This window comes from Erythranthe guttata, chromosome 5, assembly GCF_056151865.1.
Source record: "Erythranthe guttata isolate IM_541 chromosome 5, IM_541, whole genome shotgun sequence".
NCBI classification, from domain to species: Eukaryota; Viridiplantae; Streptophyta; class Magnoliopsida; order Lamiales; family Phrymaceae; genus Erythranthe; species Erythranthe guttata.
The window spans coordinates 13,136,194-13,151,322 of record NC_142537.1 but is presented as its reverse complement, the minus strand read 5'-3'; the positions used below and the strand labels follow the sequence as shown (position 1 = coordinate 13,151,322).

At 38.4% G+C, this 15,129-nt stretch overlaps 1 long non-coding RNA gene across 1 annotated transcript; it reads left to right on the top strand.

Annotated features, from left to right (window-relative positions):
* Positions 1 to 10,492: 10,492 nt before the first annotated feature.
* Positions 10,493 to 12,636, top strand: LOC105973260 (uncharacterized). Its single transcript, XR_001174218.2, has 5 exons — positions 10,493 to 10,744; positions 11,281 to 11,387; positions 11,664 to 11,821; positions 11,942 to 12,030; positions 12,392 to 12,636. It is a non-coding gene; the product is annotated as an uncharacterized LOC105973260 (long non-coding RNA).
* Positions 12,637 to 15,129: the final 2,493 nt, after the last annotated feature.

Below are 15,129 nucleotides of genomic sequence, written 5' to 3'. Positions count from 1 at the left end.
CAAATTATCAGCTGCTTCATCATCTGTGTCTTCATTACTGAGACGAAGACATCTACCGTGAACTTCGTGGTTGGACCCCAAAACTCCCTATCTCTTTGATTGGCAGGGCATCTGGAAGTTCGAGCTCGTTGTGAGGAGGGTGCCTCAACATCATCCTCAGTGACCAGATTGAGACACTTAGACCGGTGGAAAGGAAGTCGGCTGGCCGTGGATGAAGACCCGAAATTGATGGGCAATTTATTGAGATTAATGAGATTTGTTTCTACACCAGGTGGGATGAAATAAATTGGAGTAGCAATTTCAATGATGTCGACCTCTGAGAACGACAAATTAAGGTTTGTCGTTTCAAGTGTTGTCGCATGAAAGTTGACATCGGAAGGGGTTTGCACAGAGTTGGAGGACGATGACGCCATAGCAAAGGTTTTTGTGCGAAAACTGAATAGAAGCTGAAATTTACTGTTGTGTGTAGAAGAATCGAAATTGTGCTTTTGACGAACATGTCATGTCATTATAAACTTCCATGTTTTTTTTTCTATTATGTCTGCGAACATTCGTTTACCAGGCGCTGGTAAGTGGCTCCGGCGTTCTTCAATCCAAAATGCATCACCTGCTAACAATAGATTTCTTGATCGGTGAAGAAACTGGCATTCTCTTGGTCTTCTGGGGCTAACATGATTTGATTATACCCCTGGTATGCGTCGAGGAGACTAAGAATTTCACACCCCGAAGTAGAGTCCACAAGGTGATCGATCCTTGGTAGGGGGAAATGGTCCTTTGTGCATGATTTATTTAAGTCGGTGAAGTCTAGCCACAACCTCCATTTTCCTCCAGAATTGGAGACCAAACCATGTTAGAGAGCCATTCCGGGTATCGGACTGGGCAGATGTGCCCTGCTGCTAAGATTTTATCCACTTCCTCTTTTATGTGCTTATTTGTCTTTGGTCAGAAAGTCCATTTTCGCTGCTTGATCAGATTTGCTCTTGGGTGGACGTTAAGTTAGTGGAGTGCCACTTCCGGTGGGATGCCAACGAGGTCTTCTGCCTTCCAAGCAAATATATCTGTGTTTTGACGGAGGTACTCGACGAGTTGTTCTTTGGTGTCAGGATCTAGGTCCGTTAGCAATTTGAACTAACCTAAAGTTATCTCCCGAGACTAGTTCCACTGTTTTTAACTCTTCGACAGCGGCCAACTTTGTTCTGTCGTCGTACATGCTTATTAGAATATCTTACTCCTCGCTTAGGATCGCGTGGACCAATTTTTATTTGGATCATTTAGGAGTATCGTCTCCGCTCCCTAAGGACCTGCTACTGTCGGTTGGTGTTAAGTGTATATTTTTACACTTAATCGTACCTTTTAATTGGAGCTTTTGGTGTGTTTTAATGAAAATTGGTGCTTAAAATGTTGATTTATTGTATTTTAGGTACAAATTGAAGAATTGGAAAAGTATGGGGTAAAAACTGCAATTTTGGAGAAAATATGGGCCAAAAGTAAAGAACTCAAAAATCTGAAGATTTATAGCCGAGACGGCTGTCCGGGTTCAAGTACAAAATATGGGACGGTTGTCCGAGATGACGAAAATGGGTACTAAAGGGATTTTAATTGCACAAGGAAACTGCTTTCTTCTCCAAGTTTTCCACCCTATATAAGACCAAGCCAAGCACACAATTGCGAATCAATCTTTTACGCAATTTCAAGAGGAGCGAAGCAATAACAAAGATGAAGAATTCAAAGATTACAAGCATAATTTATCTTTTCATGAATTATTATTTTGTTTTTACTTTAATCATGAGTAGCTAAAATTTATTTATTTCTAGGATCTTATTTCGAATACTATGTGGGATTTATGAACCCTTTTCCATGATTTTATGCAAGTTTTAATTCAGGATTATTTCTTATACTTGTTTTATTAAGTGCATGAACTTGATCACCTTTTCTACTTTTATGTTATTGTTAATCGCATCAATCGGAAGATCGGGTTAATAATTAGAACTGTGGTGGAAGAGCCTTTGTGGTATTAACATAGGATTATAGTTAATCTCTTAGGTAGCCATTATTGAGATTTGTGCTTAATGTTGTGTTATAGAATATTTTTTTAGGAATACAGTGATTCAATCTAGAGTATTAGAATCGTAATACACGCGGAAGCGGGTTCTGATTAATTGAGCATCTCAGGTTAATAATCCGGGTTAATTGCTTGCATAATTGAAGGAATTGGGGGAGTAATAATCACATAGGGGGGAAAATAAAACCCTAGGCTTGTTTACTTTGATTAATCTTCGTGTTTAAATGCTTTCTTGCTTTCTTTTTTTTAATTTTCTTAATTTAGTTTATTTTAGTTTAGTTAATTCTCTCTAAAGTCGACTTTGTAGGGTGGGCTTGATATCAATTGTTAGGATTTAGCGTCCATAATTAAATAGTTAAATATTCATTGTGGGATCGATATCCGGACTTTTAGTCCACTATATTACTTGTACGATACGTGCACTTTCGTGTAGGTATTCAAACCAACCAGTTTTTGGCGCCGTTGCCGGGGAATATTATTTATTTTATTCTAACTATAGATTTAAACAATTTTCACGATTCACCCATTAAATTTTTATTTTATTTTATTTTTGTTTTATGCGCAGGAGACTCGATCTTGCTAGAGAACCGTTTGATCCCAAAATTGAACGTACTTTTCGAGCCGGTAGGAGACTTCAACGCGCAAACAATATAATGGAGGACGAAGAATGCAGAGACGCAGAGGGTCCTTTACTCAATGCCAATGGAAAACAAGTCCAAGACCCACCCCCTCAACTTCCATTACAGCCAACAATTCGGCCACGGGCACTTCAAGACTACATAATCCCAACTCTCGACGGATTCCGCCCGAGCTTTCAATATCCACCCATTGAGGCGCACAATTTTGAGATTAAGCAAGGTTTCTTGACGATGCTTCAAAATAACGGGCTATTTAGTGGATTGGCAGGTGAAGATCCCCATCTTTACATTGTCAATTTTCTAGATACCTGTAATTCCCATCGTCAAAACGGCGTTTCCCAAGTGGCACTTCAATTAATTCTTTTTAAGCACTCCCTACAAGGAACAACTCGCTAGTGGTTGATGTCTCAAGCCCCCCACTCTATCTCGTCGTGGCCTCAACTCCTAAAGCTTTTCATGAAAATTTACAGCTCACCAAAAAATGACGAGAGAATACGAAGGGAAATTCATAATTTCGTCTAAGAGCAAGGCGATCAATTATACAAGGCATGGGAGAGATTTAAAACTCTTTTGCGGCAGTGTCCAACACATGATGCGGAACAATGTCGACAAATCCACATTTATTATGAGTTAATCGATACCGGATGCATTTATTATGTTGGATCAAATTGCACAAAATCGGTTTCCCAAGTCAAGCGAAAGGACGGGTAGTGGAGCCAAGAAAGGTCCCGGTGTGTTGGAGTTAGATACAATTACGGCCCTTCAAGCTCAAGTGACCCAAATTGCTCAACAAAATCAACTCCTTATGCAGCACATCAAAGCAAATCCACCACAACAAGTCGAAGTCGTTGATTCTCCATGTTGTGAAATATGCGGTAGAAATTATTACACGCTCCAAGGCCAACAAGATGTGGAATCGCTCAACTACGTCAACAATGTTCCTCGCCAATTCCGAAATCAAGGGTGGAGATCACAAGGGCAATACGAAGGAAATCAACAAAGCCAAGGGTATCAAAGACCTCAAGGTCAATTTCAAAATCAAGCCCCTCCTCAACAAAACTATCAAGCCAACAATCCACCGGCCCAAAAATCAAACACGGATGAGATATTGGCCCAATTTATGACCACTACCCAAGCCTCGTTGCGGAATTTGGAGAATCAATTCGCTCAATTCGCATTGAATCAAGAGAACCGTCCGGCAGGAGAATTGCCATCGAATACGGAAGATCCTTGAAAGTAAAAGTTCGAGATGTGCCAAGCTATCAATTTCATGATCAAGGAAAATGAAGAAATTCAAATAAAACCGCAAGTCATTGTAGCCGAATGGGTAGAACCAATCCCATATCCCCAAATATTGCAAACAAAAAAGATCGAGGTCGAGACGTGCCGAGCAGTCACCTTGAAAAACGGTAAGCAATTGGAGGAAGCCCCACGAAAAGAGAAGAGAAATACAGTAATCGAGAAGCCGAATGTGATTGAAGAAAATGAATCAATTCAAGAAGAACCGCCATCAATAGTGATTGCACGAGCCCCACCATCCATATCCTCAAAAGTTTATAACGAAAAAGCTCGATGCCGAATACCAAGGATTTATGGACAAGTTAAAGGAAATTCGTATAAATATTCCTTTCATCGAAGCACTTCAAAAGATGCCAAAGTGGGTGAAGTTCTTCAAGGACCTCGTGACGAAAGGTAAGAAATTGCAAGGGAACGAGATGATCAAACTCACCGAGCAATGCACTGCTATTATTACTCGGCCCGTTCCACAAAAACTTGGCGATTCTGGTAAGTTTACTATTCCTTGTACTATAGGAGGTAACAAATTTCGATCGCTCATTGATTTAGGTGCTAGCATTAATCTTATGCCTTATTCCACTTTTAAGAATCTTGGGTTGGGTGAGATTGAACCGACGGCTATAACTCTTCAATTAGCCGATAGGTCTTTAGTTTACCCAAAAGGCATTTTAGAGAATGTGTTAGTGAAAGTTAATAAATTTATCTTCCCTGTTGATTTCATTTTACTTGATATAAATGAGGATAGGGAGATACCTATTATCGTAGGGAGACCGTTTTTAGCCACGTCGAAAATGCTAATTGATTGTGCTAGTGGTGATCTTACAATGACGGTGCATGATCAAACGATCAAATTCAATGTTTCTAGTGCTAATAAAAATCCATGTGATAATAATGAGTGTTTTGCTATTGATCTTACAGATTTTACAAATTATAAAATTTTTGATGTTTTGATATTGGACCATGGGAAAGCATCTTTGAGTGCAGGAGATGATGGCGGAAACGGGAATCAGAAGGAGCAAGTTTACTTCGTGGACTCAATTTCAACTTCTCCGGCAGAAAGTCATAAGATTGGGGGTCTTAACAACGATGAAAGTGCAAGGAGGATGTTGCCACCCAAAGAATCGAGAAACCCACGAGAGAAGGATAAAGTCAAATGGAAATTGCACAAAGGACAATTGGTGTTAATGTGCAAATCCCGACTTTGGTTATTCCCAAGGAAGCGCAAATCAAAGTGGTCGGCACCATTTATTGTCCAAGAGATTATTCCTCACGAAGTACTCAAAATAAAGGAGCGAGATTCAAATCGTACGTTCAACATGAAACGGAGCCGGCTCAAACCGTATTGGGAAGCGAGAGAAGATTGCCAAGTGACTTCGGTCACTTTTGCTTGAAAATAAAGAAACAACGTCCGGCTGAAGACTTTAAACTTAGCGCTTCTCGGGAGGCAACCCGAGCTTTATTGTTTTTCGTAGTTTTATTTATTTTTTCGTTTTGTTTTTATTTTCATAGAAATGCATTCTAATTAATCTATTTAGAATTTTAATTTTCAGGGTCGAAAACATGATAGGGGGTCCAGACGGCCGTCCGAAACTGCAAGCAAAATCCCAGACGACCGTCTGGGAAACAGAAAGCCAGGCTCAACAGCAGTGAATATGAGATGGCCGTCCGAAAAAATGACTTAATTTCAGACGGCCGTCTCAAATCCAGTGGAGGAGCAGAAAACTCCAGACGACCGTCCGAGATTCTATATAAATTCTTTGACGGCCGTCCGAGTTTCTATACAAATTCTCAAACGGCCGTCCGAAATCTAGAGACTTGAAAATCAAGTCTCTGCTTTTCGGACGGCCGTCCGAAAATGAGTACAAAAACCGAGACGGCCGTCTGAATTAAATATGGGGCATATTAAATTGGAAAAATCAAATTTCTCCCCCATTATTTCCCAAACCATTCTCCTTCATTCTCTCAAACCCCCACACACAATTTCCGGTTTTTTTTCAAATTTCTCTTCTAAAATTCATAAATTTCACACAAATAATTCGATCACACATTCTTGAACTCTTTTATTTTGTTGGTATTGACAGGGAGGCTAGAGAATCGAACCAACTTCTCCAAAATCTACTTATTCAAGGCACACCCACAAGGTGTTCGACAATTTGTTCTAACCAAATTTGGAGTTTGATTCTCGACCGATTCTCACCGAATCTATTCCAATCAAGATCTCCTAACTATGTCATCCAACAAAAGAGGCCGCACGAGTGCAACATCATCTTCCAAAGGGAAAGGAAAAGGCAAGAAAGGTGCCACCCAAACGACGATTCCTTTTCCCGAAAAGGAAGCCTTTAGTGTCGAAGGCGCCGCGGCTCTCTTCAAAAAACAAGCCAATAAGACCGTCATCATGGAACGAGCATTGACAATCATCTTGCCACAGTTCGCCAACCTGAATCAAGAAATTATAAGACAAGGGTGGCAAAGGTTGTGTGAACCGGAGCCAATTTACAATTTTTCAATCGTCCAGGAATTTTATGCTAACACGTTGGCAATCAAGCATCCATTTCATACCACAAGTGTAGTACGAAAAATACATGTCACGTGGGAAACAGACGATATCATCCAATACTATGGATTCCCGTACGTAAGTCAAAGATGGAGAGAGATGAGAGATGCAGTCAACAAAGAGCAAATTGGTGAAGTGTTGAGTGATGGAAATCCAATGTCGATTGAATACCAGGACAAGGGGACGTATGAGCTTAGTTGGAAAAGCATAAATTATAAAGGCAAGGCATGGTTGACGTTCATTTGCGCTAACGTGATCCCGACTACCTCTTTTAGTCGGATCAACCACGAACGTTGTGCTCTCACCTATTACATCATCACGGGGCAGACAGTCGATGTCGGGGCAATTATGCACGATCAACTTTGGCTGACCATGCATGCGACAACTCAAAGGGAATCTTCTTCCCTAGTCTTGTCATGAGATTGCTTAAAAGAAAGAGGGTCCCCAAGCTACCGAACGATATCGAGCTCAATATCCGGAAGTCGATTGCCGATTTTGCGGCCTCGCAATTCAAAGAAGCAACCCATAGAGAGCCACAAGCCTTGGCCGATATTGTAGCCGCTCCTCAAGCCTGAGACTGCCCCGAAGCCACAAGCTCCCGTGCCGATCGACGATTCCGAAAGAAGATGGAGCGCGAGATGATACTTGCGAGGAACCGGTTGACTACCGTCGAGCACAAAGTCAATACGGTAGAGGCACTTCAAAGATGGTCGAGCAAGATGTTACAAACTATCGTCCAACACTTGTGATGCAGGACGCCCGATTGTATCGAGCCGACACCTTTACCAACACCCATTCTTGAGCCCGTACCCGAGATTTCCGATGATGAGGAGCGTGAGAGAGCTAGGGAAGAGCACCCCGATCACATTGACTTCGATTAGCTAGGTGTTTTCTATCCTTAAACTTTGTGCCAATTTCGTTGAGGGCAACGAAAAGTTTATGTTTGGGGGTGAAAACATGTTTTTGTGTTTATTTGCTTTAGTTTGCATGCATTAGTTTTTATTTATTTTTATTGCTTTTATTGTTTTTTTCCGGAAATCAAAAAAAAAAATTGCTTGAGTCAAATGCATCAATGAATTATGATGGTGAGAGATGATCAATGTTTGATGATGAGATTCTTTGTTTTGTGTGATAAGGATTAGATGTTTGTTTAGCTTTCGATTCAACGGAACTTAGAAACTAATTATTGCTAGGAATCACACTTTGTGCATTGCTTTGGTTGAATATTTTGTATTTTAAATTTGGAATTAATTTGTGCTAGATCATGCTATGTTCGGTTTTAAAACTCACCTGAGGAAATTTCTGATATGAAGTATTGAGTAGTGAGTGATTTGAAATATGATTTGGGCCTTCATTGAACCGCTTGAGCCTTTCAAGCCGACTTTTTTTATCGAAATTATACTTAGAACCTTGATTTGAGCCTCAGAGAAAAGGTGTTCTTTCTTTTAGCCAATGTGTATAAGTTAGAAAAGTGGAGATTCTTGAAAAATTACCCCTTGTAGTTCGGTCGAAATTTTTTATGAGATCCTTCTTCTTCTTCGAAAAAAAAGAGAGACAAATATATATATATATATAATAAAAAAAAATTAAATAAATAAATAAATAAAAAGAGAGAAGTAGAAGAGACTAGAAGGGAGAAGTAAGGACTAGTTGTTAATTGTTTTGAAAGCTCGATCCATTGTCTTAAGAGAAAAAGTGGAGACTTTTGAACTCTTAAGAATCAAGTTTATTAAAGTCCTTAGAGGTGAATTCATTGTTTCAAAATGTTGATTTATTGTATCCTATATTTTTACACTTAATCGTACCTTTTAATTGGAGCTTTTGGTGTGTTTTAATGAAAATTGGTTCTTAAAATGTTGATTTATTGTATTTTAGTTACAAATAGAAGAATTGGAAAAGTATGGGGTAAAAACAGCAATTTTGGAGAAAATATGGGTCAAAAGTGAAGAAGTCAAAAATCTGAAGATTTATAGCCCAGACGGCCGTCCGAGTTCTAGTACATCCGAGATGACGAAAAGGCAGAGTAAATGGATTTTAATTGCACAAGGAAACTGCCTTCTTCTCCAAGTTTTCCACCCTATATAAGACCAAGCCAAGACACACTTGGGGATCAATATTTTACGCAATTTCAAGAGCAACGAAGCAATAACGAAGACGAAGAATTCAAAGATTACAAGCAAATTTATCTTTTCATGAATTATTATTTTGTTTTTACTTTAATCATGAGTAGCCAATTTATTTATTTCTAGGATTTTATTTCAAACCCTATGTGGGATTTATGAACCGTTTTCCATGATTTTATGCAAGTTTTAATTACGGATTATTTCTTCTACTTGTTTTATTAAGTGCATGAACTTGATCACCTTATGTACTTTTATGTTATTGTTAATCGCATGAATAGGAAGATCGGGTTAATAATTAGAACTGTGGTAGAAGAGCCTTTGTGGTATTAACATACGAATATAATTAATTTCTAAGGTAGCCATTATTAAGATTTGTGTTTAATGTTGTGTTCTAGAATTAATTGTGTATGAATACAGTGATTGAATCTAGAGTATTAGAATCGTAATACACGCGGAAGCGGGTTATGATTAATTTAGCATCTCACGTTAATAATTCGGGTTAATTGCTTGTATAATTGAAGGAATTTGGGGAGTAATAATCACATAGGGGGAGAATAAAATTCTAGGCTTGTTTACTTTGATTAATCTTCGTGTTTAAATTGTTTTCTTGCTTTCTCTTTTTTAATTTGCTTAATTTAGTTTATTTTTATTTAGTTAATTCTCTCTAAAGTCGACTGTGTAGGGTGGGCGTGATAGCAATTGTTAGGATTTAGCGTCTAGAATTAAATAGTTAAATATTCTCTGTGGGATCGATATCCGGACTTTTAGTCCACTATATTACTTGTATGATACGTGCACTTGCGTGTAGGTATTCCAACCAACAGTTGGCTTCCTCAAGAATTTTGCATAACAGTCTCGTGCTTCGTGCTGATCTCCTCAAACTCCGGCTATCCCTGATGCGGTGGGGAACTTAAGCTTCATGTGATAGATTCAAGGGATGGCTTTAAATGTGTTTATGCACGGTCTACCTAGGATAATGTTGTCACGAGATAGTGGTTTGACTATCAAGAACTTCACTATCTTGGTTGCTCGCCATGGGCTAGACATGAGCGATATCGGCAAGGAGATTTGCCCGAGTGCTGAGACGACTTCACCTCCAAAACCTGTTAAAGGTGTGATGACAGGCGTGAGTTGAGTGTTATCAATCCCTAGCTTGGTGAAGGTATGATAATAGATGATGTCGGCGGAGCTCCCTTGGTCCACCAAGATCTTTTTAACCAAGAAATTGAAAACCGACGCCTTGATGACTAAGGCGTCATTGTGTTCGTCTTGGGGTCCCTGGAGGTCTTTCTGGCAAAAAATTATCTCGTGCTCAGTCTGTTGCACCATTCCAACTTGTGTGGTAGGGATGTTTGGGGTTGTAGTCCCCCGAGTAGCTCGGGCGAGCGCACGTCACGCACTGTGGGGATCTCCACTAGAAGGATCGCCAGACATCATGGCAACGATGCCATGCGTAGGTAAATTTTCCTCATTATCTTCGCCCTTCTTAGGCCCTTTCCCCGATTATACTTACGTGAGTTGTCTCATTTGGTCCTCCTCTGCGTCCTATCTACGAACTCTCTTAGATGTCCTTGCCTGATTAATTTTTCGATAGCCACCTGGTGTGCCCCTTGTCTTTATGGAAGTGGCAATACTTCTCGGATTTCTGCCTCTTGGGGTTGTGATTCATTAGACGTAGGGGTTCCACCAATCCCTTCTCATCACTACAACAAAATTAGTTTTTAATAGCACATCTCTATAGCGTTTTTCTCGTAAATGCTATAATTGCTCTTTATATCGTTTCCAAATAATAAATCCAAAAATAAAACGCTATAACATTGAAATTTATTGCGCTCATTTTCCCGGGTCTCTAAATAAAATATATTATGAGTGAAACAAAGCCCTAAACTCCGTTCCACCTCCCAAGGATAATCGTCTAAAATTGAAACCCTCCATTTCTCTCAAATGTCGGTCTGCCGGCAAAACGCAATCTTCGATCCCATCTCCACCACGAATTTGTGAATTTATGTATCGTCCCCTCTCAAAATCGACCTCCTGGCGCACGGTTGTATCCCTTTTCAATCAGTATTGGGTACCTCTTACCATCTCTTTCTTTCTCTATTCTAATTTGAGTCTTTTTATGAGCAGCCTTAATTTCAATTTTTTTAAGCTAAAGCGGCCGTGAATCGGATCTGAAAGATATACCAAAGATTACTTGTGTGGGTGGATAAATGGCTAATTTGTATTTTGTTTTTTTATTGAATTTGTCGAAGTGTTGATTCAGGGAATACCCATTTTCTGGTATTTTAGTTTGGTCACTTTGAGTTTTTTTTTTCCGTACTTATGTTTTTGTTGAATCTTGGGATTACTCTTGCCTTTTGAGTTTTGTTTGTTGTTTTTCAATACAAATAGTAATTTTAAAGAATCTCTTATTTTATTATATGATATTTAAACTAGCTGTAATTTGGAATTGATGTATGTTATGCCATTGAGAAAAAAGAGGAGCAGAAGAAAGAGCAAATTTGGAACGGCAACAATCTATGAATTTCTCGGGGACATGCATATGTTGTATCTAAAATTTTGTTACCTTTCCTTCGCCGTACATTTGATGAAAAACGTTCTTTTCAGGGACGTTATGCAATACTAAAGACAGTGCAAAAGAGTTTGATAATAATTAAAAAAATGTTTTTCTTGAGTGGTAGCACAGCCTTGCAAGGTGGGCTTTCTAAGACAATGTAAGTAACCTTGATTTTCAAATGAATTCATGCTATGTGGTTCCAAAGTTATATTAGTAATCCATTGCGTTTAAAGCTATCTTTCTATTCGTTTATCTGTATTTTAGCATCTTCCAGTTATGGTTTTTTTTGTATTCCTCACATGGGCTTCTTGTGCAGCTTATAATATGTCGTAAGCTGGAAAGTTCATTTTTTTTAATATTCGCTATATCATTCGAACTCATATTGAACACCTCAGATATTTATTAATTTTTTGTTTGTCCTGATTTTGAACAGATAGAGGGTGATGAGGGTGCATATTGACTTAGCCGCGAAGCATTGGACTGATGTATCTTTCTTTGTTGATTAACTTAGACGAAGCATTAACCTGTGGAAGAATTTATCAATTTGACATGTTTCCTCAAAGGGTATAAGCAAGATCACCACATCAAGTTGTTAGTACTCTTGTTGTCATTTTGAGGATTTTATCTTTACTTGATTGTATATGTACATTATCTAGTTTGATTTGGAGATAGGTTGCTTAAGGCAGTTCTTTTACTTGATTTTTGATGCAGTGATTTATGGTGCTTAAATAAGATGATCAAGTATATTGAATGTGGTGGAACCATGGCCAGAAGATTGAATTGTTCATCTGATGCACAGAGTAATGTCTCTTCTATCTCTGATGATTATATGTTTCTCTAGTTTCATGTCTAGCTTAATGCATTCATCTATTTATCTATTTTTGTAGGAAAACTTTTTATGTAATTTATAGCTTAAAAGTTTTTTCGGTTACTTTGTTGTTCCTATTTGGTTATGAGAACCATTTATGCTATCTCAGAAGATATATGTGAATGTTTATTGATTCTTAAGTATATGAAAACTGAATAATTAGAAAAATTAGTTGTTTTTTTTACAATAAATGTGTTTAACTACTAGGTGATAACGTCATTTTTTGAATTGCGTAATGAAACAAGTTAGAAATATTGAATTGAAATTCTTATATTTCCTGATTTTGTTAACAGGAAACAAGGAATGGAAGACGAATTATGGCGTTCTCAATTGAATATGCTGAAACAATTGGAAGTGAACACGATTCTTTTAGTTTTTCGAAATAACAATCTAAGTTCAGTTTATAAGTTTTACTATACCTAGTGAAGGGTATCAAATCGAACAGGATATGTACATAATTTATTTTGTTATTGTGATATAATATTCTTAGCCGTTCTTGTATTATCTTGAGTTTAATAAAAATACATGTTATTGTATATTCATGTTTGTTGTTATCGTGTTGAAAATATAATTTGTTATATTATTTTTTAATAGCAATGCGAAAAGAAGCAATATGAGATATTAGTGATTGCAATTGAAAAAACCTGGCCATTTAATAGTTTATATTAACCAATAAATATTGCAAATGTTTGGGTTAACAATAGCGCAAAATATGCGCCATCAGCTAACTTAGGATAGCGTTTATATATAAATAATAGCATGAAACAACTGCTATAAAACGGATGACAATAGCTCAAAAAACACGCTATTATAGGATATTATACAATAGCGTTTGTACAACGCTACAGTAAAGTCGGGGTCTATTATAGCTCCGGCAGACATAGCGTTTGTAAAAGCGCTATGATAGACTACCATAGCGTTTTTCAAACGCTATGGATGGAGTTTTATGGTGTAGTGCATCTACCACTATAAACACCTCGCAAAGGCAGGTGTTTAACAGGGTGAATCATGGGTAATTCACAGCTGGAGTGGTGTGCTTATCTTCCCTCATTTTGCTATCGGGCCGGTCGTCATCCCGCTTTCTTTTGTGTGCTCCAAGTACGGAGGTTTCCTGGATGCATATATACTTTTCGACACGCTGCAATAGTTCCTCCAAGCTGGCAGGTGGTCTACCAGCTATCTATTCATTGAACCTGGAGTACCTTAGGTTATGCCGGATGATACCCGTCGCTATCTCGTGGCCAATGTTTGGCACTTGGCACTTCATGGACCGCTTGCACTTAATGTTGAACATAGCGACTCTTTTTTTTTTGGGGAAAATGGAGAATAAATGGGTTGTGGTTTTAGCATACTTCTTATTGATGGCGAACTGGTTGAAAAAATGATCGGTAATTTGTCTGAAAGAGTCGATTGACCTCACTGGCAGTTGATTGAACCATTTTATGGCACTGTCGGTCAGGGTAGTGTGGAATACTTTACAATAGGCTGCGTCTTACATGGGGTAGAGGTGTGCCATGGCGTAAAAAACTTCTATGTGTTCCTCGGAGCAGACATCTGCCATGGCAAACTTGATATTTTGATACCCCTGTAACGTATCCGGTGAGATTGCGAGGGAGAATGGACAGGGTCGGGCTGAGCCCAATCCGACCGGGTGAGGCGGGGCGACCCGATCACCATGTCCTTGTTGCCTCCCTCCATCAACATGGTGAGAAGCACGACTATATGCTGCATCGCGATGCTCTTCTCTTCGTCGGTGATGGTTGATGGGTCGGAGAGTCCTATCGCGAGACCCCTCATCCCGTTGGCGAGGGAATATGGGGTATCAATTTTGCCAAAACAAATTAACAAATATTCTAATTATTAAGCCTTTAGCTCATTATTAACATTTTTTTTCTGCTTTTTCTTTTTTTCTTTTTTTTATTTATTTACATATTCCATTTTATGGTCGTGCAATGTTTCGTTCATTTGGTTTTCTAATTGATCAGTGTAACGAGTTTTCGATCAATAACTCCCAAACCAGTTGGTTTTAGGGCACTAGGTGCACAACACCCTACAAAACTTATTACTCGAATAAAAAAGATCTCGAACTTAACACTGCCCAATTTGGAATCAATGATTTCATTTTATACACAACTTCGAAATATCATCCCCACAAGTCTAGTAGAAGATCACTACTATTAAACTAATTTTGTTTTCAAACTAATTGCTAAGTTATTTGCTACTTCGCTTCAAAATCAAACACAACATTTTCAGCAAAAGCATCACAACATTCACAATTCTCAACTACAACTCAGTCCTAAGTTATCTCAAGTCAAAAAATCATAAAATTTCAATCATGATCTAAGAAAACCAATAAATTCATCATAAAACACTGGCATATTCTTTAACTCATCTCTGTTGCATGATTTTTTGTTTTGTTTTTCTTTAAAAAACAGTTAAACTAAGGATGCAATTTAACACAAAAATAACATACAAACAAGCATAGCCAAGTATAACCCACCCCAAACTTGAAATTGATGTTGCCCTCAATATCATTAAAACGAAGTTTAAGGGCTAAGATACACGTGTTCATTTTGCCATCCGCTGCAATATTTAAATTCACAAAATTTCACATTGTACTGTAGTCTAACACCGGCATATGGTCTTGTTGCTCGTACATAGAAATGTTTGGGTTGCCTCTAACGAAGCGCGAAGTTTACAGTATTCAGCCAGACTTAGTTCCCACTCTTCAACCCTTCATCTTTAAGACTCATCTTCTTACTTTTTTTTCGAGAAACTTTAGAATGAAAGGATTCATCCGCTTGTTCTTCTTCTGATTGGCTCGCTTAGGTAGGTCCTTGAATTTTTCCTTCTCTATATCATGGGGCTTGGAAACATCGAATTTTATTACGGTATTTTGGGGAGTACGCATTGTCGCCATTTTTTTTCTTTTCGCACATTAATCTCCACAACATTTTTAGAATCATGTAGTTGAACATGAATAAGGATGAAATCACTTACCTCTGCAACAAGATAACACCCACTCATCGTA